A 24447-nucleotide genomic window follows, 5' to 3' on the forward strand; every position below is an offset into this window, starting at 1 on the left:
ACATAGGTTACCCTAGTGTTTCATTTTCATCCTCTAATCTTTAGAGTTCCGCACTGTTTATCCCATGTCCTTTTGATTTCCATTAGCATTCTAATCTTTACCGCCTCTTCTGGAAGGGCATTCAATGTATCCATCACTCTCTCTGATGAAATATTTCCTGATATTGCTTCTAAATCATCTCCCCACCTCCCCCCCCCCCCCCCGACAGGAGTTTAATATCATGACTCTAGTTCTGCAGTTTCCTTTCCAGTGGAAAATGCTTGTTTGTGCATCATCAATACCATTCAGGTATTTGAAGGTCTGTATCATATCGCCCATGCATCTCCTCTCCTCCAGGGTATACATATTCAGGACTCATTGATATGGCTTTTGATGAAGACCTCATACCATTTTGGTTGCTTTTCTCTGAACTGCTTCCATCATTTATTTATTTATTGATTTAACGTCTCTTATATACCGATAGCCATTCGCACATCGTATCGGTTCACAAAGAACAAAAAACTTATGGGCAGCGCCCTTACAAATAACAGATAACAATACAAATAACCGGGGAAGGAGGCAATGCAACTTAATAGGTCAATAAATAGGGAGAAACTATAAATATAACATACATAAAACTATATATCATGTCTTCATCTTTATTGAGATAAGGTCTCCAGAACTGAACAGAGTATTCCAGATGAGGCCTTACCAAAGACTTGTACAGGGGAATTATCACCATCTTTTCCCTGCTGGTTATTCCTCTTTTTATGCAGCCTTGCATCCCTTTGCTTTTGCCACTGCTTGTCACATTGTTTTGTTACCTTCAGATCACCAGACACTATCACCCCAAGATTTCTCTCCCAGTCCATGCATATTAGTCTTTCATCTCCAATCTCATAAAGTTCTTTTGGATTACTACCCCTTAAATGCATGACTCTGCAGTTCTTGTCATTGAATCCCAGCTGCCAAAACCTTCAACCACTCTTCAAGCTTTCTTAAATCACTTTTCATTCTCTCTACTCCTTCAGGCAGGTCCACTCTATTGCAGATATTAGTGTCATCTGCAAAAACACAAACTTTTCCTTCTTTCCCCTCTGCAATGTCATTCACAAAGATATTGAAAAGAATCGGTCAAAAAACTAATCCTTGAAACACTCCACACTGTTTTCTCTTCAGAGTAAGTCCATTTACAATTACACATTGTCTCTAGTTAGTCAACCGATTTTAATCCACTCCTTCAATTTGTCACCCATTCCCAGGCTTCTCATTTTATTCATGAGACTCCTATAAAGGACTATATCAAAAGCTTTGCCATACCACCAAGTAGAACACATCAAGTGTTCTTCCTTGATCTAATTCACTAGTCACCCAATCAAAAAATCAATCAGATTAATTTGACAGGAACTTTCTCTGTTGAAACCATGCCACCTTGTGTCCAGCAACCCACCAGATTGTAGATAGTTCAAAACCATTTCCTTCAGCAGTTTCTCCATTAAGTTTCCCACCACTGAGGTGAGGTTAACTGGCCTTTAGTTTCCAGTCTTCTCTTTGTTGCCATCTTTGTGAAGCAGGACCACTACCACTCTTCTCCAATTCTGTCATGCCATTCCCATTTCCAGGGATCTATTGAACAGGTCCTTCAGTTGTCCCGCCAGTAAATCCTTGAGTTTCCTTAATATTCTGGCATGTAACAGCGTGGTCCATCACCTTGCCCACTTTTAGTTTTCCTAGTTTTTTCCATATATTCTCTTCTGTAAATGGGGTTGCATCTATGCCAGTCCCATCTATGCTCTTGTCAACCAGCATTAGTCCTACACCAGGGTCTTCTTTAGTGAACATTGAACTGAAGTATTTATTTAATATTTCTACTTTTTCTTCATCTTTCTTCACACATTGCTCTTTTTCTCTCTTCAATTTTAGGATGCCATTTCTGGACTTCCTCTTTTTTCTGATATATCTGGAAAATGTTTTATCACCTTGCTTAACCTCTGTGGTAATCCTATCTTCTGCTTGAAATTTTGCTTTCTTAATTTCTTTCATCTCCTTCAGCTTCACCAGATATTATTTCCTGTGTTTCTCTTTTTGGGAACCTTTCTACTTCTTGAATGCTGTTCTTTTTGCCTTTATTTTATTAACCATCTCCTTCAAGAATCAGATTGGTTTCTTTTTTCTCTTACTTTTGTTTACTTTTCTGATATAAAGGTTTGTTGCCTTTATTATAGCCCATTTTAATTTGACCCACTTTTGTCCACCTCACCCATCTTCTCCCAATCTTCTAGTTCATCCTCAAGGTACATCTCCATTTTACCAAAGTTCGTATTTTTGAAATCCAAAACTTGGATCTTCATGTGACTTCTCTCCACCCCAGCTGCTTTATCGAACCATACTGTCTGATGATCACTGGTGCTCAAGTGAGCACCTACTCAGACAGCACAGACATTATTCCCATTTGTGAGCACTAGGTTGAGTACTACTCCCACCCTCAAGGGTTCCAACTCTGTTTCAGCAGAGCCACTTGAAGGGCATCCACTATATCTCTACTTCTTATGGATTCTTCAGTAGGGATACTCCAATATGCATCTGGTAGAATGAAATCTTCAACTTGCAATACTTCTCCTTTCTTACCTACCTTTTAGATGACTTCATCCAGATCTCTGTCCAGTCCTGAAGACCACTCCATTGTAAATTAAAGCACCACCTTCTGATTTTAGGAGGGCCTATAGTACTTCTTCCATACCTCATTATCCTTGTATTTCAATTGCCTAAATATTGCATTTGATATAAAGAGCTACTCCTCTCCTTTTTCTGTCCACTCTGTCCTTCCTTAACAGGTTATAGGCTGGTATGACCATGTCCCAATCTTGAGACTCAGTGAACCATGTCTTGGTTAAAATATTATCTAAGTCCGCCTCTATCATTATGGCCTACAATTCAGAGATTTTATTGCCCAGACTACAAACATATGTGGAAATACCTTCCCAGTTTTTTCCCTTCAACTTGCTGCTCTTTCTATTCACTTTTTTTCTGTTTGTGAGAGTATACAAGAGAAACCTCCAAAGTATGTTAAAGGATCAGATCCAGAGATTTGGCCTGGTCTACCTTTAGCCTAAAACAGCAGGAAATCCTGGTCTGGGCAGAGGTCTCTTGGAGGGTATATAACTAGCCAGGCCCAGGAGAGAACCAGAAGCCCAGGAGAGAGAAGAAAATCTAGAGAAAGAACACACTTCTGAACTGTAAGTTGTAATACTACCTATGTGATATTGAACCACAAAGAATAGCAGAGCTGCTTTTGTTTTGTTTTTTGTCACTAATGAAGAAGTTTATGCAAAGATTACTACTAGAGTCCAGCCTGAATCTGTCCTCTGGTTACTCTAAACTATTTCCACAAATGCTCATGATGCCACACTGCTCTTGAGCTTAGGTGTGGAATATTGAGCTAATTGATTTTGTTATTTTCTCCTCCAACTTCCTGTATTGCTTGGGGGCGACATGTCTATTTCATTGGCTAATTCCTACCAACCCATCCTCTAGTTTAATGCCTGATAATGTATTACCTGAATTTTTCACTTAGGATCTTCTTTTCTGACACAGACAAATGATTGTCATCTTTACTATATAACCTTTTATATCTCCATTCACAGCCCCAGCCTCCAATGTATCCAAAACCACATTTTTACACCATGTTTTAAGCCATATATTAAAATTATCTATATGGCTTAGTCTTTCCTTCCCATGTCTTTGAACAAGTAATACTTCAGAAAAGGCAATACTCTTTGTCATCTATCTAATATTCTTCCATAGATTTTGAAAATCTTTCTGTACTGCCTGGATACCATTTCAAGCAAAGTCAGTCCCCAGATGGATGATAATATTGTTATCAGATTCTCTACTTTATTCTATAATTGCATCGACAATATGGTTTGCATTCCTACTAGCTGAGGATCCTGGAAGGTATTTAACTGTCGTGGCCCCATCAAAATGAGTTCCCAAGTTAGTTCTTCTGATGACTGAGTCTCCCAGAAGAAGAAGCTTTCTTTAATGCTATTTTATAATATTAAAAGGTTTCTGGGTTCACTGGGTGAAGTCGTCCCTTTCAGACATCACATCATTTTCTATTGTCAAAGCTTCTTCATTATCCAATGCAGAAAAGGCATTATATAAGTGTTTTTTCATAGAGTGATGATGATGATGTGTCTTCATCACAGGCCTCAAACTCCCAGAGCTCACTGCAATCCATTTATTCCTGCATGTTTTTCTGCTCTGTGGGAGTAGTGGTGGATATCCTGCATGCTGAACATTAGGGGAAATTGAATGTCTCTGGGTTATAGGTCTTGTTCTACTAGAACCCACTATAAACAATGTATTCCTGGGATTTTGAATCCTCTATGGGAATTGGGGGAGATAATCCAGATGCTGCAATGTAGGAGAGGATTTTTGAAACTTAGACAATTCTTTTAGATGTGTCAGCTCCTTTTTCATTGCATAAAGCTTGAATGCACATAGGACAACCCTTAAGTTTCCAAATGGTAGACCTTGCGACATAAGCTCCACAATTGTTACACTGAATAAAAGGCATTCTGCTAAGAAGTGACTAATATACAAGTTGATAGACTGGTATTTGGGTCTTATATTTTCCACTTAATCTCAGTCCTATTTAAGAAGAAAACATACCAGGTGTAAGTGCGGGAGGAGGAAGATGGAATACTATAGATACAAACCCTTTTTTCCCTACTGTTAATAAGCATAGGAATTTAAAATAAAAGAATACCAAGGATTCTTAACTTCTGTATAGGTAGGAAAAAGGATTTCAAACCAAATTATGCAGAAATTATGACAGGGCTAAAATAAAGGACTAACAAAGATTCTTAAGTTCTATATAGAAAGGAGAAAAGATTTCAAACCAAGCAAAACACAAATTATGCTGAAACTCACTGAAAGAAATAAAGTAAGCTATATTATGGCATGGTTAAAATACAATTAAACTTCAAGGACTTATCTGAATATCAAGTTCAGGTACATGCGTGGGTCTTAGCACAGCCACAAATGATATGCCACAAGTGGACTTTCTAACTTCTTAGGAAATTAGAAAGTCATGGGATAGGTGACAAGTTTCCTAATGTAGATTGCCAACTGTTTAAAAGATAAAAATCAGAGATTAGGGCTAAATAGTACATTTTCCCAATGGAAAAAGGTGAATAGTGGAGTTCCACAGGGATCTGTTCTGGGACTGATACTTTTTAATATATAAATGAACTGGAAATTGGACAAGTGAGGTGATCAAATTTGCTGATGGCACAATATTATTTAAAATTGTCAAATCACAAGAAGATTATGAGACATTGCAAGAGGACATTGCAAAACTGGGAGACTGGGCATTAAAATGGAAAATTAAATGTAATGTGGACAAGTGCAAAGTGATGCACTTAGGGAAGAGTAACCCAAATTATAGCTACAAAATGCAAGGTTCTATATTAGGAGACACCACTCAGGAAAAGGATCTAGGTGTCATCATTGAAAATATGTTGAAATCTTCCGCTCAGTGTGCAGTAGCAGCCAGAAGATCAAACAGAATGCTAGAGATCATTAGGAAAGGAATGGAGACTAAAACAGAGAATATCATAATGCCTCTGTATCACTCCATGGTGCAACATCATTTTGAGCATTGAGGTCACCACATTCTGGTCCCCACATCTCAAGAAAGACCTAGCAGAATTAGAAAAGATACAGAGAAGGACGACCAAGATGATAAAGGGGATGGAACAATTTCCGTATGAAGAAAGGCTAAAGAGGTTAGGGCTCTTCAGCTTGGAGAAGAGATGGCTGAGAGGAGATATGATAGAGGTCTATAAAATAATGAGTGGAATGGAATGAGTAAATGTTAATCAGTTGTTTACTCTTTTGAAAAGTACAAAAACCAGGGAACATACAATGAAGTTACTTGGAAATAGATTTAAAATTAATAAGAGAATATATTTTTTTACTCAATGCATAACTAAACTCTGGAATTTGTTGCCAGAGGATGTGGTGAAAGCTATTAGTATAGCTGTGTTTAAAAAACGTTTCGACAAATTCTTGGAGGAAAAGTTCATTAACAATTATTAAGGCAGAATTGTAGAAATCCACTGCTTATTCTTGGGATAAGCAGCTTGGAATCTACCTATCCCTTAGGTTCCTGCCAGGTACTTCTGACCTGGTTTGGCCACTGTTGGAAACAGGTTAATGGGCTTGATGGACCCTTGGTCTGACCCAGTACGGCAAGCCTTATATTCTTATGTTCTTATGCTTGTAATCTGCTCTGCACATATTTTTTTGAAAGTTGCAGAATCTTAAAACGAGTAAATAAATAAAATAGATTCAGATCATTTCAACACCATACACATATGGTATTCAATATACAAATCATGATAATAATAATAATAATTATTTCACAGGATACAATTATAGCACTACAGAGTGATTCCTAAATGCCTGGAAAAACAATTTGATCTTTCATACATGACAGAAGTTTAGTTCATCGGTTGACAGACGTAACTTTTTTGATAATGTGCTCCAAAATACAGGAACCATGTAGGAAAAGGTAATTTTTTTCTAGGCCTGGGTAACTTTGCCTCTTGTATAAAAGGATTGACAAAATAGCATCTTGACAGAATCTTAGACATGCATAAAAATGTATCTCAATAAGCCTTCTTGCAGAAAGCTCAGGCCTATATTAAATAGCAGGGATGGCGAGCTCCAGTCCTCGAGTGCCTCAAACAGGCCAAGTTTTCAGGATATCCACAATGAGCATGCATGAGAAAGATTTGCATCCAGTGGAGGCAGTGCATACAGATCTTTCTCATGCATATTCATTGTGGATATCCTGAAAACCTGGCCTGTTTGTGGCCCTCAAGGACTGGAGTTCGCCATCCCTGTTATATAGGAATTCAAAAGTCAGTCAGTGCTTTAAATAATATCCTGTAATATACTGGTAACCAATGCAATTGCCTCAAGACAGGAATGATAGTATCCCTATATCTGGCTAGAAAGATGATGAGCCACAGTGTTTTCACTTTATTGGATGAGTGGAATTTGCCAGATTGCTTTCTTTAGAAGACCAAGTAGGGAAAATTGAAGTAATCGTCTGGAATAACAAAAGCCTGAACTAACACTGATGAATTTGCTTGGTCCGGAAACTGATTGAATAAACACATTGTCCAAAGATTAAAAAGACATTTTTCCCCACTGGTACAATATGACTAGTCATGATTAACTTAGGGGTACATTTTAAAACACACACGTGCACACGGTTCCCGGTGTGCACATGGATGCGCCGTTTTTATAACATGCGCATACCAGCGAGTGCGAAAGTGGCGATTTTTATGTGTATCAGGCTTTTAAAATCTAGCCTTTAGAATCTAGCATCACTCCCAGGTTCTTTCACTGGCAAGGTCACATTATTCAATTCCAAAGAAGGATCCCACAGTATATATTGCTGTTCTTTCCCCTCAAATAAATTTCCATTTTACCTGGATTTAACTTCGGTTTTCTTCTTACCAATACATGCCTTGACAGTTTCTAAGCAGTTATATACCTTTCTAGGATGGGCTTCCCTATCCTTACCTAATATAAAATACAGTTGCACATCATCAGTGAAATTATGAAACTGCATTCATGAACATCTCATCACATCAATCAGTGGCTTTAAGTATAAATTAAAAAGCACAGGGGAAAGGACTGATCCCTGAGGGACCCCCATAAAGTAGCTAATGCAGCAACACAAGTAGAATTATCTTAATACAACTTGCAGTTAAATGGCTCTCAAGAAATGTTTTACATAGTTCCTCCTACACTCAAAGTTGCCAGGCAACTCACAAGACTGCTCTGGTTGATGGTATCAGCAGCACATAATCAAGAAACCAATGCAGTCCCTCCTGAAAATGGATGGACTACTATCTAATAGACCTTGCTCATCTATGCATCCACTGAGTTGACCAAGCACTTCACATTTTATTAACTGCAAAAGAAAAGTTGGAATGGTGATGAGCAGAAATTATTTAAATCTTTGAAATTTAGTGATTTTATTTTTTCAATAAAGAGTACACTACCGCTATTTTTTAAAATTTTCATAACATCTTCCCTTTACAAAGGGAAGTTCATTATTTGCTGTAGCAATTCAATGCTTCTGACTTACTATAGCTTTTGTAACTAGCCATGAGGGACAAGAAAAGAGGAAGCATGATATTTCTTTATAGCTGTTCAAGATAAACTCAACCTTCTCATTTGATAATAAGCAGAAGGTCACCAAGTGAGGTACAGGATCATTTAACAAAAAAATGATCCAGAGATTCTCCCTTATTTGCCAGAATTTATTTGAAAACCATGAGGCAAATACTTCACATACACTACACTCAATGTTAGGGAAACCACAGAATTTGATAGAGAATATGACAAATGTTTAGCAATTTGAAACAATTCTTTAGAGGAATTTTTTACTGTTATCCTATCTAAAAAGAAGAACTTATCAATAATCACATCTTTTCTTATCTGTCAAAACAGCATCTTTAAAAAGTTTCCTCTCTGATTCTGAAGTAATTTTATATATTGCCTTTCCAAGTGACTTTTCTCTTCCTCTGTTTATGAAGATTACTAGATGTTATGGCTGCCGGCCTCAACTCACAATACGTCATGCCAGTCATTGCCGATGCGTTCCTCAACTCACAATACGTCATTCCAGTCATTGCCGATGTGTTCCTCCTGGCTCCCTGTGTTCCACGTTGCGGCTGGGATGCTGCTGACCAGCGTTCCAACCCTGGACCTCCCTAGGTGTGCGTGTGCCATCTGTCCTCCCTTTAAAGGGCCAATGGTGGGAACTTCAGGCTCGTCCCCGGCTCATGACATCACAGGCCCAGGATATTTAAGCTTCACCTTCAGCCACTACTAACCAACTTGGCAACAAGTTCCTTGGTTCCTATCGGTGCCTGTTTCTTTTCTATGGACATGTTGTTCCTGCTCTTCGGATCTTAGCACTTCCCACTCATCAAGGCCTGGCTCAGCACTACTTCACCTGGACTCTCTCTCAGCGCTTCCCACTCCTTAGGGCCTCGCTCAGCACTACTTCATCTGGACTCTCTCAGCGCTTCCCGCTCCTCAGGGCCTTGCTCAGCATTACTCCACCTGGGACTCCCTTCCAGCACTCCCCACTTCTCGGGGCCTGGCTCAGCGCTACTTCACTTGGGACCCTGTCTCGATGCTTCCAGCTTCTCGGGGCCTGACTCAGTGCCTCTGCCTTTGGGTTCCTACTGCAGCGCCCTCTGCTCCTCGGAACCCCCCATGGCACTTCTACATTGGGGATCTTGCTCTTACTCATCAAGATCTGGCTCAGCGCCTTATCTCTACTGGATTGTGTCTCTGTGTCCCTGCTCCTCGGGGCACCCCCCAGTGCTTCCACTACAGAAGGTCCTGTCACCGCATTGCCGTGTCTCGAGCAGTTCCTCTGCACTGCTACTCTACTGGCACCTGCTACAGCGGATTCCCCGCTCTAACCCTAATTCAGTATACCACAGTTCAAGTCTCCGCACCTGCCCCTCCTCATCTTGAGGCCAGTCCCACATGGTCCTGCTCTACTGTCTGTGGAGCTGCATTGGCCTTGCACCCCTTGAGACCCTCTCTCCTTCTCCCTCCGAGAGTGCCACTGTCTTGGACTGTGTCTAACCTCTCTAACACTCTCTGCATCCAGCCATCTACTCTCTCCAGGACCAGCCACACAGAGATGCTCCTAAGTTTAGCCAGCCCCAGCACCCAAGGGCTCAACCTACGGGGAACGAGGGCAGGTACTGGCGAAGTCCCAATTTGATTCTGTTCCTGGCCAGCCTCGCCTCCTGACAGTGGGGACTTGTGGGGCCCAGCCCCTCAGGTAGCGTCAACCCCACTCGGGCCAAGGGTTCACAATTCCTAACAGTAGAATACCATTGACTGGTCTCCTGTAACTCATAGTAAGACAATATCTCACTGTAACTATCTTCATTAATTGTCTTTTTCTCTTAGTTCAACATTCCAAGTGTGAACAGACTAAAAAAAAAATATTAAATAAAAGTTATCTGTGCTGCCGAAAGCAGTTTCTGTTAAGGCTTGGCAGAGACCGCATACAGCTTTTTTGTTTTGGTACTGTCTCTCCCCCGGTATCAGTTATTTAAAGCTGAAAGAACTAACAGAGCTGCTAGTTAGTGTCATGTTAGCAGCCCAGCAAGTCTGCTGGGCTGCTAACATGTCATAGCTTAGATTCTTAAAAGGGCCAGGTTATATCAGCACTGCAGGGGCAGGGACAAAAGTTAAAATAAAAGAAATCAAAATAAAACAAAACTAATACAGAGTAAAATAAAAGCAGGGGTTGGAAGGAAAAGTAGCAGAGGGCACTCACCAGGCTCCTACCACAGTGAAAAGCTAATATAGCTCTCTGTGATAAGCTACTGCAGCCCCACTCTCTGGGAGTAATAGAGACACATTGGAGCACAAAGCACAGCAGGGACAATAGGAAGGGAAGCTGAGATCACCTCTGCTGCTTGGCTGTAGGAAAGAGGGTCCTGGAGAGAAAGATGAGTCCTGGTAAGCAAGTCCATGTAGCTCCTAGGAAAAATGGTTTAAAAATTAATGTTTGGACCAAATTGAGTGTTGGGGTGATCAGTGCTAGTCCCCGTCACTTGTGCAAGGCTGGTTTGGTTTCTTTATGTGGCCAGGGAAAGCCCCAGTGCTGGGACTCCAGTCTAAGCAGAAATCCAGTCCCAGTTGTCCTGCAGGCTCCCTGTATGTGTATTGTACAGGGCATGGGGGCTAGCCCCTTGGCTTTTATCAGTAATTTGTCTTGCTTAGGGACACTGAAAAGTAAGGTGACAAACCCCTAAAACTTTGTTTCAGAACAATGCAGTTATTTTTACAATATAAGGAAAATTATATAGAACTGGGTGACACATCTGCCCTATCATCAGGAAGGCTGAGTTTGGCAGTTCCAAGGAAAGTCAAGATTTTTAAAAGTGGTACTACTTAAAGTGGAATCTGTAGAGAATTGATTTTTTTCTGAAAGAAAGATATTTTCCACATGGGGAATTAAGCAGAGGGCAGAATAATTTGGCAAAGGGCAGAACTGCTGTTGATCAGTCCTGCCAACCTCCCCCCCCCCCCCCCTCAAAAAAAAAAAAGTATATGTGATGAAGTTAGCCTGCACCCTAATGGGAACAGCCAGAAACCAGTAACCCTGCCGCTACTGAGTTCCTTTGTCCCTGGGAAATGTGAAAGAAAGAGAGAAAGAAAGAAAAATAAGATTTGATTCCAGATGTTAGAAATATTCTTGTGCTCTGGAAGGTAAGAAAAGAAGGGACAGAGTACTTAGTAGAAACAGAACAAGTACATGGTAACTGTTTTTTGCCTGTTCTAATTAGAGGGGAGTGGGATTTTGTTTTGTGTGTACAGTAACTACTGTTTCCCCTGAAATTAAAGAAAGGGACTTCTTGATTATCATTAATTTTCTTTAGCTAGATAAAACAGTTTCATCAAAACATGGGACACCCACAGAGGAAAGACTTTTAGCTTGCAGAAGATAACTTGGTGCCAGGGAGGCAGTGTTTGGTTTTGATTTGGTATAGGTAGGTAGTAGGTACCCTTCTGGAGGCAGACACCAATGGAGGACCAAATGCCAACAACCTCATGGCCCATTTCCTGGAGGAGACAGTTGCTGACCAGAAACTGTCACAATTGAGATTGCATCATAATAGACTAAGGGTTCATTTATCAAAGTGCTATATGGCATTTTTGCATGCGTTAGAGCATGGTGAGATGCAAATCAGAAAAGGGGGAGGAGTTTGGGGCCAAGTGGGCTGGCTTCACAATTTTGTGAAGCCATAGCACATGGCTGTAACATGGATTTTAAGTACACCTTTTTCAATTGCGTTAAGCCGTGCGATATGGCTTTATCTACTTGGGCAACATCAAGCTAAGTTGAGAGAACATTGCACAAATCTCATCTTTGGGTGAGTTTCCTCACTCCAAAGATAATCAAATCTTCACAAGAGAGCACTGTTCTGTTCATATGTCTCACTCTGAATGTCAAAGTGGCCCCTAACCCCTACGCTCCTACTTAAACCTCATCTCGAGTAATTATGTGGGCCTCATATAGTATAAATACCTACCTAGTATGAGGGCATTATGGCTAGGCACTCTCTCTCTCTCGTTCATGTTGTAGGTAGGAATTGCAACATTTCTAGCACTTACTGCAAAGTGCGAAAAAGTTATCACAATTTGTGGTACTACCTATGCTAATATAGTGCACTTTATGATAAACTGCCTATTACCATAAAACATGCCCCTTTTCCTATCGCATGCAATATTTAGTGCATTTTGATAAATCTAGGCCTAAGTTTGAACCCTAGATAAGTGTGTGTCTATACAATCAAAAGGAAATCAGATCTTAGGTCTGGCAAGACTTAAAAGCTAGCAGAATCTAATTGAACTCAATAGAACAGTAACACAAAGGGGCAGACAACACTGAAAGTGGACAGTAAAAACAAAAGACAAAAGGGAAAAAAGATACTCACCACAAGAGGGACTCATGGTTTTTAGAAGAGCCTGGAAAAAGAGAAAAAATACATCCAAAGCTTTAACTTTTTATGATACAGATCTGAAGGTTAAACAAAGTAAAGTAAGACCAACACACAAAGAATAAAAATAATAATTATCTGACTTGGAGTTGAATCCAGCAAAGGGTTTTGGAAATACGATAATTATTAATATAGTTTTTGCATTACTAACAGAAAAGACAAATTTGGAAAGTATTTACAATTTTTAATAGTTGTTTAATTGTCTATGGTTGACAAACATTTTGTAAGAAGGATTTTCCAAAGATGCATGCTACAGAACTTGAATACTTGTATTGTTTACTACAAGATTGCTTCTAATCATTTTCTTTTGGTTAAAAATAAACTTAAAAAATTTCTGATAAACAAGTTTGACATTTCCAAGGTACTTCAGGTAACATCCTCTCTCAGGTCGGTTATTCTGAATTTCTCCCTGTTTTCTTCCCTGCCCCTTGGAGACTTTGCTGGGTGGGTTCTGGACCCTATTTCTATGCAGGATACCCAGTAGGAAAGAGGGCATTGAACAGCCAACCCTGTAAGATTCCATCTAGAGGTCTTGCAACATAGCAACTTTTAGCACTCCAACAGCCTAAGTTACAGAGGGGTGCTGTTTAGACAAGTAAGGATCCATCAGACATTCCAAAATATCCCAGGCAGAGTAAGTGCTTCCAAAGATTTATCTGGATCTAATAGATTTGGAGGATAAAACCCTTGCCTAGATATATATTTTTCTTTAACAAGCAATGACCAATCCTGTTTCTGCCACTGAATCTTACAATAATCATGGCAGGGAACCATGTTGTTAATACTAAAATTTGTTAACACACGTTTTCAAAAAAACATTAAACCCAAATAGTGTCCTGCTAATAGTGTTTGTATATTAATTAGCTGATCAAACCCTAAACTTGTCATCTGTTCTACAAGTCTACTACTTGGGGCTGATCAGGTAGTCAATATGAGAATTAAAGTCCTCAAGTATAATAACCCAGCTTCAGGGCCATTTCTGCTAATAAGATCATTCAGAGATGTAGACATATCTCTATTGTTCTGTATACTAGACAGACTTTAAAGCTCTGAAGGCCATCGGTCCTTTCTACCTATCAGCCCTTTTAAAATGATACATTCCAGCTCGGAATTTACATTCTCAAGGCAAGCAACTATTACAGGTACCTACAGTTAAGCGAGCAAGGTTAATGGAAACTTGGAAATGAGCCTTTTTTGTGGCTAGTCCAGCTTTATGGAATACTCTGCCTGACGAATTACGGAACTACAATAACCTCTTAATGTTCTATAAACAACTGAAAACATTTTTATTTGTGGAAAATAAATGTAATTTTACAGATGTATTGTTTTATACTTTATTATTTTAATTCTGCTTTGTAATATAACTTATTTTGAGAATTTTGCTGTAATTCACCTAGCATGTATTTTCATTAAAGGCAGAATATAAATTGTTTATTAAATACATAAATAAATAAGACTTTTATTACTCAAGATCAGAGAAGTGAACACATATGCATCCTTCAGGTTGTCTAATATAGCATCTTCCATTTCCTAAATGCAAATGGGAAAGCAAAATAATGATAACCTCTCCACCTTTTCTATCTACTCTTCATTGATGGACTTTTCTGTTTCTAGATGGGTCCAACTGATTCATTGTAACATTGTTCTGATCATCAAATTTATGTAAAGAACATCAACCAATTCATTTTAGAAATCATCGATCGATGAAACTTTATTTTTCACTAATCTAATATTTATCAATGTCAACTTTAATTATAACACCCTATTTCAGTGTTCAGGCTGAATTGATTCAGTGGACATATTCAGTCCCAGGTTAAGTCCTGGTACTTGGGCACCAGTCCTTTCAACCTCGAGGAGTGGATTCTTTCAAAGGGGGGAGGCTTAAACGTCTGGGCCCAAGGCATGCAGGGGGACTAGGAATTCACTTTCAGTCTTTTCACTCTCCCACAGTTAATACTCACTGTCTGCTGGCTCACAGGGATTGTATCTTCTTTAAAGTTGAAAAATAGGCAGGTCACTGGAGGTGGTGTTCAAAAATAACTGTATAGTCTATTCAAAAGATAAAGTTCTGGAATCTTCACAAAAGCACACAATTTCACAGTGTCTCTCTAGTCTCCCTTTGTTGATCTCTGAGCCAGAAAAATCCTATGGAGTAGGGATAGTCTCATTCTATGGAGTAGGCCTCATCTATGGAGTCGGCCAGGTCTCATTCTCTCCAATGATAATCAAAACTCCTGGGATCTTGGATGGCAAAGTTGAAAAGCTTCCAAAACTGATTCTCTCAAAACTTCTCATCTTTAGGCATTTGTCAAGGCCATCCCACTTCAGATGGATGTAGGGCAAGTAATGCACCCAGACTCTCTTTCCCTCAGGCAGAGGGGTTTCCCCTTGAAAATGGGATCAAATCTCAAAAACAGTATCAAGAAAAATCTTTCTTAAAAAAGTCAACCTCTCCAACAAAAACCTCCTTTGGAATGGTCTAAAAACAAGTCCCTAGTACCGGTACCAAATGAAAAAACACATTCGTAAGGGATTGGAATATCTCTTACATCAGAGATTCCCAAACCTGTCCAGGGGGACCCCAAGCCAGTGAAGTTTTCAGGATATCCACAATGAATATTCATAAGATAAAATTTGCATACTAAGGAGGAAGTGCATGCTAATCTATCTCATGCATATTCATTGTAGGTATCCTGAAACCCGACTGGCTTGGGGTCCTCCAAGACAAGTTTGGGAACCACTGACTTACATAATAAAGCCATCAAATTACATTCAACTGAAGTAATAGGTCTGATTGATGAGAACTGTCAGTGCCCTATCTTTCCACTTAACGGTAAGTTTAGGAATACAATATATCTGCTTCCAGAATTAATGAGAAACTTCCTTTAATTAACCTAGTTCAACCCTTGGCCCTGAACATATTCAAAAAGTATTACATTTCAATAGGCTTATTAAAAATAAATCTATCTCTTATATTTCAAATGTAATGGGGAAGGGCAGATTTAAAGTTATTTATGACTTTGCATCTTTTTCTCATAAACAGTATTAAACACGTGCACAGGGAACAGAAAATGTCTACTCCTGTTGCTCTTGTGCAAAATGGCTTAAACCCTGATAAGTCTAATTTTATATTTCCTTCTCTTCACTCTGGCCTACTTAATGTTAGGTCTCTCAGAAATGTGTTAATTCTGATATCAAAATTTCACAGGGACCACCAGATTGATGTATTATTGTTGAATCATGGTTTAAAGATGATGATGATTTTGCCCTGATCACCCAAATATCCCTCTCCCCCCCCCCCCAAGTTTTTACTATACTGTTTCAGCATTGAGAAGACAGGAACTCTGGAGGAGTTGTGGCTTTTATTATAAGTAATGCTTTTTTTTTTCCATCTCTCAAACCAAAATTTGCCAGTCATATAGGTTTCAGTGCTTACAGGTTCACTTGGAAATGGATCATAAGGACATAAAAATCATAAGAACATAAGAAATGCCATACCGGGTTAGGCTAAGGGTCCATCAAGCCTAGTATCTTGTTTCCAACAGTGGCCAATCCAAGTCACAATTACATGGCAAGTACCCAAACATTAGGTAGATCACAATCTACTATTACTTATCAATTACCGTAATAGCAGTTTATGGATTTCTCCTCTAGGAATGTATCAAACCTTTTTAAACCCAGTTACACTAACTGCTGTTTTATGTGAACCGATGAGATGTTCCCAATGTTCATCGGTATATAAAAACTTCTAAATAACTAAATAAATAATCATATCCCCTGCCAATGAATTCCAGAGTTTAATTATGTGCTGTGTGAAAAAGAATTTTCTTTCATTTATTTTAAATGAGCTACTTGTAACTTCATGGAGTGCCCCCTGGTCCTTGTATTATCTGAGACAGTAAATAACTGATTTACATTAACTTATTCAAGTCCTTTCATGATTTGTAGACTTCTATCATATCCCCCCTCATTAGTTGCTTCTCCAAACTGAATAGCCCTAACTTCTTTAGCCTTTCCTCATAGGGCAGCCATTCCATGCCCCTTATCATTTTGGTCGACCTTCTCTGCACTTTCTCCAGTGCAGCTATATCCATTTTTGAAACTGGTTACCAGAATTACACACAGTATATACAAGGTGTGGTCATCCCAACAGTGAGGTTCCAATAATTAGAAAAATAGTCCAAGTGCCTGTAACTAAAAACTCACCTGAGCTAAAAAATTCTAACTTATCCCTATCAATTAAAAAGCAGAATGAAAATACAAACAAAAAACAAACTTTGAAATGTTTGTATGCTAATGCCAGAAGTCTAAGAAGTAAGATGGGAGAATTAGAATGTATAGCAGTGAATGATGACATAGACTTAATTGGGCATCTCAGAGACATGGTGGAAAGAGGATAACCAATGGGACAGTGCTATACCGGGGTACAAATTATATCGCAATGACAGAGAGGAGCACCCGGGAGGAGGTGTGGTGCTTTATGTCCAGGATGGTATAGAGTCCAAAAGGATAAACATCCTGCATGAGACTAAATACAAAATTGAATCTTTATGGGTAGAAATCTCTTGTGTGTCAGGGAAGACTATAGTGATAGGGGTATACTACCATCCACCTGGTCAAGATGATGAGACGGACAGTGAAATGCTAAGAGAAATTAGGGAAGCTAACCAAATTGGTAGTGCAGTAATAATGGGAGACTTCAATTACCAAGAAACCACGGATGGGCGAGATCTGCACTTCAGGCAATATCGCAAAGTACAAATAATGCAGATGAATATTCGATCCTAACAAAATACTCCAAACAGCGTATTATGGTTAAGAAGTTTTTATATTTCAATAGGCAACTCCACAGTTTTAAACGAACACCAGCTTAATGGCGTCCCCCGACACGGTCCCGTGTTTTGCCGCGGGCTGCATCGGGGGGGGATCGCCATACAGGAATTCACACAAAAACTGTAAAACAAACAAATTGACAAAAGTCAGGAAAATTGAGGGACTTACAGCCGACCTACATATAATACACAACTTATAAGATACAGAGAACAATAATGACACATACCTGGCAACAGCATTCAAATAGTGACAGGGAGCGCAATGCCCTTCATAGTTGACAGGTATTTAAAGAAGAGAATGGCGCCAAAACCTACAGGAGAACCAACCACGTGAGTCCGAGGACTCCATTCATTGGTTCCCGACCCTGCAGTGCAACCCAGCAGTACAGAGACCAGCCAACCCTGCTAGTGTGTCTAACTGAATAGGAACCATTCGATATCGCGATTCAAGCCCTTAGGATAGTGTCCAATAGGAAAATCCAGCGCTGCTCAATCCTGCCCAAAAGTTCAGCAAAGTTGCCCCCCCGTAAAGGCCGGGAAACGACCTCAATCACAAAATATGTTAGATCTGAGAGGGCATGTGACTTCAGAATCCAATGCTCAACCAACGGTTCTTTTTCGCGCTGTAACCGGATGTTAGAGCAGTGCTCTATGATCCGAGTCTTTACCATACGTGAGGTCTTACCAACGTACAGTAAAGAGCAGGGGCAAACAATAATGTAAATGACACCTGTCGTGGTACAGTCGGAATGAGAACGCAATTGAAATCTTTGACCTGAAATGGGATGTGAAAAGTGAGTGATGACACGAGTCATTATGGGCCATTATGCGTGTGGCCGGTGTGCCGTATGCGCTTACACTCGTGTCATCACTCACTTTTCACATCCCATTTCAGGTCAAAGATTTCAATTGCGTTCTCATTCCGACTGTACCACGACAGGTGTCATTTACATTATTGTTTGCCCCTGCTCTTTACTGTACGTTGGTAAGACCTCACGTATGGTAAAGACTCGGATCATAGAGCACTGCTCTAACATCCGGTTACAGCGCGAAAAAGAACCGTTGGTTGAGCATTGGATTCTGAAGTCACATGCCCTCTCAGATCTAACATATTTTGTGATTGAGGTCGTTTCCCGGCCTTTACGGGGGGGCAACTTTGCTGAACTTTTGGGCAGGATTGAGCAGCGCTGGATTTTCCTATTGGACACTGTCCATCCTAAGGGCTTGAATCGCGATATCGAATGGTTCCTATTCACTTAGACACACTAGCAGGGTTGGCTGGTCTCTGTACTGCTGGGTTGCACTGCAGGGTCGGGAACCAATGAATGGAGTCCTCGGACTCACGTGGTTGGTTCTCCTGTAGGTTTTGGCGCCATTCTCTTCTTTAAATACCTGTCAACTATGAAGGGCATTGCGCTCCCTGTCACTATTTGAATGCTGTTGCCAGGTATGTGTCATTATTGTTCTCTGTATCTTATAAGTTGTGTATTATATGTAGGTCGGCTGTAAGTCCCTCAATTTTCCTGACTTTTGTCAATTTGTTTGTTTTACAGTTTTTGTGTGAATTCCTGTATGGCGATCCCCCCCGATGCAGCCCGCGGCGAAACACGGGACCGTGTCGGGGGACGCCATTAAGCTGGTGTTCGTTTAAAACTGTGGAGTTGCCTATTGAAATATAAAAACTTCTTAACCATAATACGCTGTTTGGAGTATTTTGTTAGGATCGAATATTCATCTGCATTATTTGTACTTTGCGAGACTTCAATTACCCCAATATTGACTGGGTAAATGTATCATCGGGACACGCTAGAGAGATAACGTTCCTGGATGGAATAAATGATAGCTTTATGGAGCAATTGGTTCAGGAACCGACGAGAGAGGGAGCAATTTTAGATCTAATTCTCAGTGGAGCACAGGACTTGGTGAGAAAGGTAATGGTGGTGGGGCCACTTGGCAATAGTGATCATAATATAATCAAATTTGATTTAATGACTAGAAGATGAACAGTGTGCAAATCCAAGGCTCTCGTGCTAAACTTTCAAAAGGGAAACTTTGATAAAATGAGAAAAATTGTTAGAAAAAAACTGAAAGGAGCAGCTACAAAAGTAAAGTGTCCAAGAGGCATGGTCATCGTAAAAAATACCATTCTAGAAGCACAGTCTAGATGTATTCCACACATTAAGAAAGGTGGAAAGAAGGCAAAACAATTACTGGGATGGTTAAAAGGGGAGGTGAAAGAAGCAATTTTAGCCAAAAGATCTTCATTCAAAAACTGGAAGAAGGATCCAACAGAAGAAAATAGGATAAAGCATAAACATTGGCAAGTTAAATGTAAGATATTGATAAGACAGGCTAAGAGAGAATTTGAAAAAAAGTTGGCTGTAGAGGCAAAAACTCACAGTAAAAACATTTTTAAATATATCCAAAGCAGAAAGCCTGTGAGGGAGTCACTTGGACCGTTAGATGACCGAGGGGTTAAAGGGGCCATCGCGGAAAGATTAAATGATTTTTTTGCTTTGGTGTTTACTGAAGAGGATGTTGGGAAGGTACCCGTAATGGAGAAGGTTTTCATGGGTAATGATTCAGATGGACTGAATCAAATCACGGTGAACCTAGAAGATGTGGTAGGCCTGATTGACAAACCTGAACCGGATGGTATACACCCCAGAGTTCTGAAGGAACTAAAAAATGAAATTTCAGACCTATTAGTAAAAATTTGTAACCTATCATTAAAATCAGCCATTGTACCTGAAGACTGGAGGATAGCAAATGTAACCCCAATATTTAAAAAGGGCTCTAGGGAAACTACAGACTGGTTAGCCTGACTTCAGTGCCAGGAAAAATAGTGGAAAGTGTTCTAAACATCAAAATCACAGAACATATAGAAAGACATGGTTTAATGGAACAAAAATAGCATGGCTTTACCCAGGGCAAGTCTTGCCTCACAAATCTGCTTCACTTTTTTGAAGGAGTTAATAAACACATGGATAAAGGTGAACCGGTAGATGTAGTATACTTGGATTTTCAGAAGGCGTTTGACAAAGTTCCTCATGAGAGGCTTCTAGGAAAAGTAAAAAGTCATGGGATAGGTGGCGATGTCCTTTCGTGGATTGCAAACTGGCTAAAAGACAGGAAACAGAGAGTAGGATTAAATTGACAATTTTCTCAGTGGAAGAGAGTGGACAGTGGAGTGCCTCAGGGATCTGTATTGGGACCCTTACTTTTCAATATATTTATAATGAACTGGAAAGAAATACGAGTGAGATAATCAAATTTGAGATGACACAAAATTGTTCAGAGTAGTTAAATCACAAGCAGGTTGTGATAAATTGCAGGAAGATCTTGTGAGACTGGAAAATTGGGCACCCAAATGGCAGATGAAATTTAATGTGGATAATTGCAAGGTGATGCATATAGGGAAAAATAACCCATGCTATAATTACACAATGTTGGGTTCCATATTAGGTGCTACAACCAAAGAAAGAGATCTAGGCGTCATAGTGCTTAACACATTGAAATCTTCGATTCAGTGTGCTGCGGCAGTCAAAAAAGCAAACAGAATGTTGGGAATTATTAGAAAGGGAATGGTGAATAAAACGGAAAATGTCATAATGCCTCTGTATCACTCCATGTTGAGACCGCACCTGGAATACTGTGTACAATTCTGGTTGCCGCATCTAAAAAAAGATATAATTGCGATGGAGAAGGTTCAGAGAAGGGCTACCAAAATGATAAGGGGAATGGAACAGCTCCCCTATGAGGAAAGGCCTAAGAGGTTAGGAATTTTCAGCTTGGAGAAGAGAGGGCTGAAGGGGGATATGATACAGATGTTTAAAATTATGAGAGGTCTAGAACGGGTAGATGTGAATCGGTTATTTACTCTTTCGGATAGTAGAAAGACTAGAGGGCACTCCATGAAGTTAGCATGAGGCACATTTAAAACTAATCGGAGAAAGTTCTTTTTTACTCAACGCACAATTAAACTCTGGAATTTGTTGCCAGAGGATATGTTTAGTGCAGTTAGTATAGCGGTGTTTAAAAAAGGATTGGATAACCGCTGTTTCTGTCCTGACTGGAGGTGGTGGACGCTGCTCCGTTTGAGGAAATTGCTTCTTGAGATTTTTCTTACCTGATAATTGCCGCAGGAGCAGCTGACATTGCTTCAGCTGGTGATTTCCGGTATTTCCCTGCTGCCCCCCTGAGCTCTGACGTCAGGGGGAGGAGCTCTAGGACGCCCATATCAACGGCGTCCAGGGGACGAGGAGTACCACTGTTTCTGTCCTGACCGGAGGTGGTGGACGCTGCTCCGTTTGAGGAAATTGCTTCTTGAGATTTTTCTTACCTGATAATTGCCGCAGGAGCGGCTGACATTGCTTCAGCTGGTGATTTCCGGTATTTCCCTGCTGCTCCCCTGAGCTCTGACATCAGGGGGAGGAGCTCTAGGACGCCCATATCAACGGCGTCTAGACGGCACGTTTCGGCGTCTAGACGGCGCGTTTTTCCGTCGGCGTGTCGCCAAAGCCGCGCGCCTAAGGGGCGCGCGCGGCTTTGCCAAGCTTCGCCGGGGTTCGCTGGAGTTGGCTGGAGATTATCAGAAGTTGCAGAATAATTCTTGCGGTCAAATGAGACTGGCAGGATAAGACGTTGAGTAACAAAGGATCCTGAACTAAGGTACTTTTATACTTTTCCAAATATTCTGTTGAGATGGAGAATATCCGGATGTGGATCCTTAGGCCGACCGACCCGAAGGAACAGTCGGTAGGCAGAACTCCCACTGGGCAATTGGAGCTTCACCTGGAAACCCGTGACTCCTCCAGAGGAGCTGTGGGAGCCCGGGTTGCTAGGACTTAGGAGTCTTCGCCCTGGAAGCCCGAGGTCCCCCCAGGAGGAGCCCGTAGGGACCCGGGCCGCTGGGACTTAGGCGAGAACGAAGAAACCCAGGAGTGGAATCCGGACTGGAGTCTGGGCAGGCGGCGAGCAAGCAGCAGTCGGGGTCACGAACCGGGGTCAAGGCAGGCTGAAGACAACAGGAGTCGAAGTCACGGACCGGAGCCAAGGCAGGCTGAAGACAAGCGTGGTCAAGCTATCCGAGGTCAAAGCAGGAGACAGGCAAGCTGAATCAGGCAAAGCGGAGTCAGGCAAAGTGGAGTCAGGCAAAGCGGAGTCAGGCAAAGCGGAGTCAGGCAGGAAACAGGCAATCCAGGAACGCAACTCAGAGCTACCAGTAGTAGTGAACCTCGTTGCAAGGCAAGGAAGGCTAGGAACTGCAGGGCTTAAATAGCCCTGCAGCGTCTGACGTCAGAAACGGGAGGAGCCGAGTTTTCCCGCGCTGGTCCCCTTAAAAACGGAGATCAGCCGCGCGCGCGCGCGCCTGGGGGCGGGGCTAGCCGCGAGAGAACGCCGGCGGCAGTGAGGGAGCTGGCGCATGGCGTCTGAAGGCCCAGTAGGGCCGCGGGGGGTCGGAGCGGCAGGAGGAAGCAGCGGCTGAGGTCCCGAGTCCGCGGACCGTGGGAGGAAGCAGCGGCTGAGGTCCCGAGTCCGCGGAACGTGGCAGCTCTCCGGGACCCGAAGAGGAGGTAAGGCCTCGGACGCCACGGTGGCGACCGAGACCGCAACATATTCGTGGTACATTTTCTCTGGTAATGCCACATACCAAGAGAAAAGGGAAAGTTTATATTTCTACACCTTTTCCAATACCAATCAACCACGTATTTCGGATCACTTTGTAAGAACCATATTTACACCAGGAAGTGAAGTCGCTAGAGAATTTGACCAGGAGCAGGGTCAAATTCCCTTGACATCTGAAATATCATTAAGCCCTGGTGCCCCCACAACACCAGAACCGCCTACGAGGAAAGGGGGAGGAGAATACATCTCCGAAGAACCTAGACTGAATTTGACTTCTCCCTTAATTTGTGAAGGGGAGGGAAATAATTTAGTCCCGTAATGGCTTCTAAGGGGAAGGAGCTAGAGGGAGACCAGGTGGGAGTCAAGCAGGATGTTGTATTGATTACTCCTTCCAAATCTACCTTAGAAGAAATTGGAAACATGCTTTTTTCTAAGCAAAAATCTATTAATGAATTGGCTAAACTCGTACAGGATGGCCTGAGTAGTAATAATATAATGCAAACAAAAATAGAACAGATAGAAGGTTCGGTAACTACCTTGGGGGATAAAACAAAAGAAATAGAAAATGTACAAGTGAACTTAATCAAATCTGAGAAGGTCCATTCAGAAAAAATTGAGCAATTAGAGAATCAGATTAGAAGAGTCAATTTAAGAATCTTAAATTTTCCTAAAACTCACTTATTATCGCCCAAGGAGTTATTTAGGAGTTATCTTGTTAAGGTATTAAAATATACAGAAACAACTATTCCTGTAATATCAAGGATATATTATATTTCTCAACCTGTGCCCCATGTAGGAGCACAGGATCAGGATCAGGAAGATCAAAAGGAGGATACAAACCTATCAGAATTACTAGAAAAATCATCAGACATGGAGATTAAGTCAAGAGCTACTTTAATAGTCCAATTCATAGATGTGTCTCAGCGAGACATAATTCTTAGGTTATATTTCAAATATAAGAATGTTAACTTCCATGGATATCCCATTAGAATCTTCCCTGATGTATCTTATAACACTCAGATTAGAAGAAGAGAGTTTCTTACAATGCGGGATAGAGTCACCCAACGAGGAGCCAAATTTATTTTACGTTTTCCATGTCGTTGCATTGTATTATTTCAAAATATGAGGTATGTCTTTAACTCACCGGAACAACTGCGCTCATACCTGGATTCTTAGCTCCAGAACTCCTTAGTTAGGGAGGAATAGATGTAAATGGTTCTAAATATTATTCGATGATGAATTTCCATTGCAGACTGCTCTTTTCTGTTCTGCCAGAATCTTACTATTTCTGATAAAATGTATTCTAGGTTATCACAGCTATATGGGTTATGATTGTTCCTTTTAAATTTTTGCATAATAATATGTTTCGCATAAGGCTG

The sequence above is a fragment of the Rhinatrema bivittatum genome, chromosome 3, assembly GCF_901001135.1.
Source record: "Rhinatrema bivittatum chromosome 3, aRhiBiv1.1, whole genome shotgun sequence".
NCBI lineage: Eukaryota > Metazoa > Chordata > Amphibia > Gymnophiona > Rhinatrematidae > Rhinatrema > Rhinatrema bivittatum.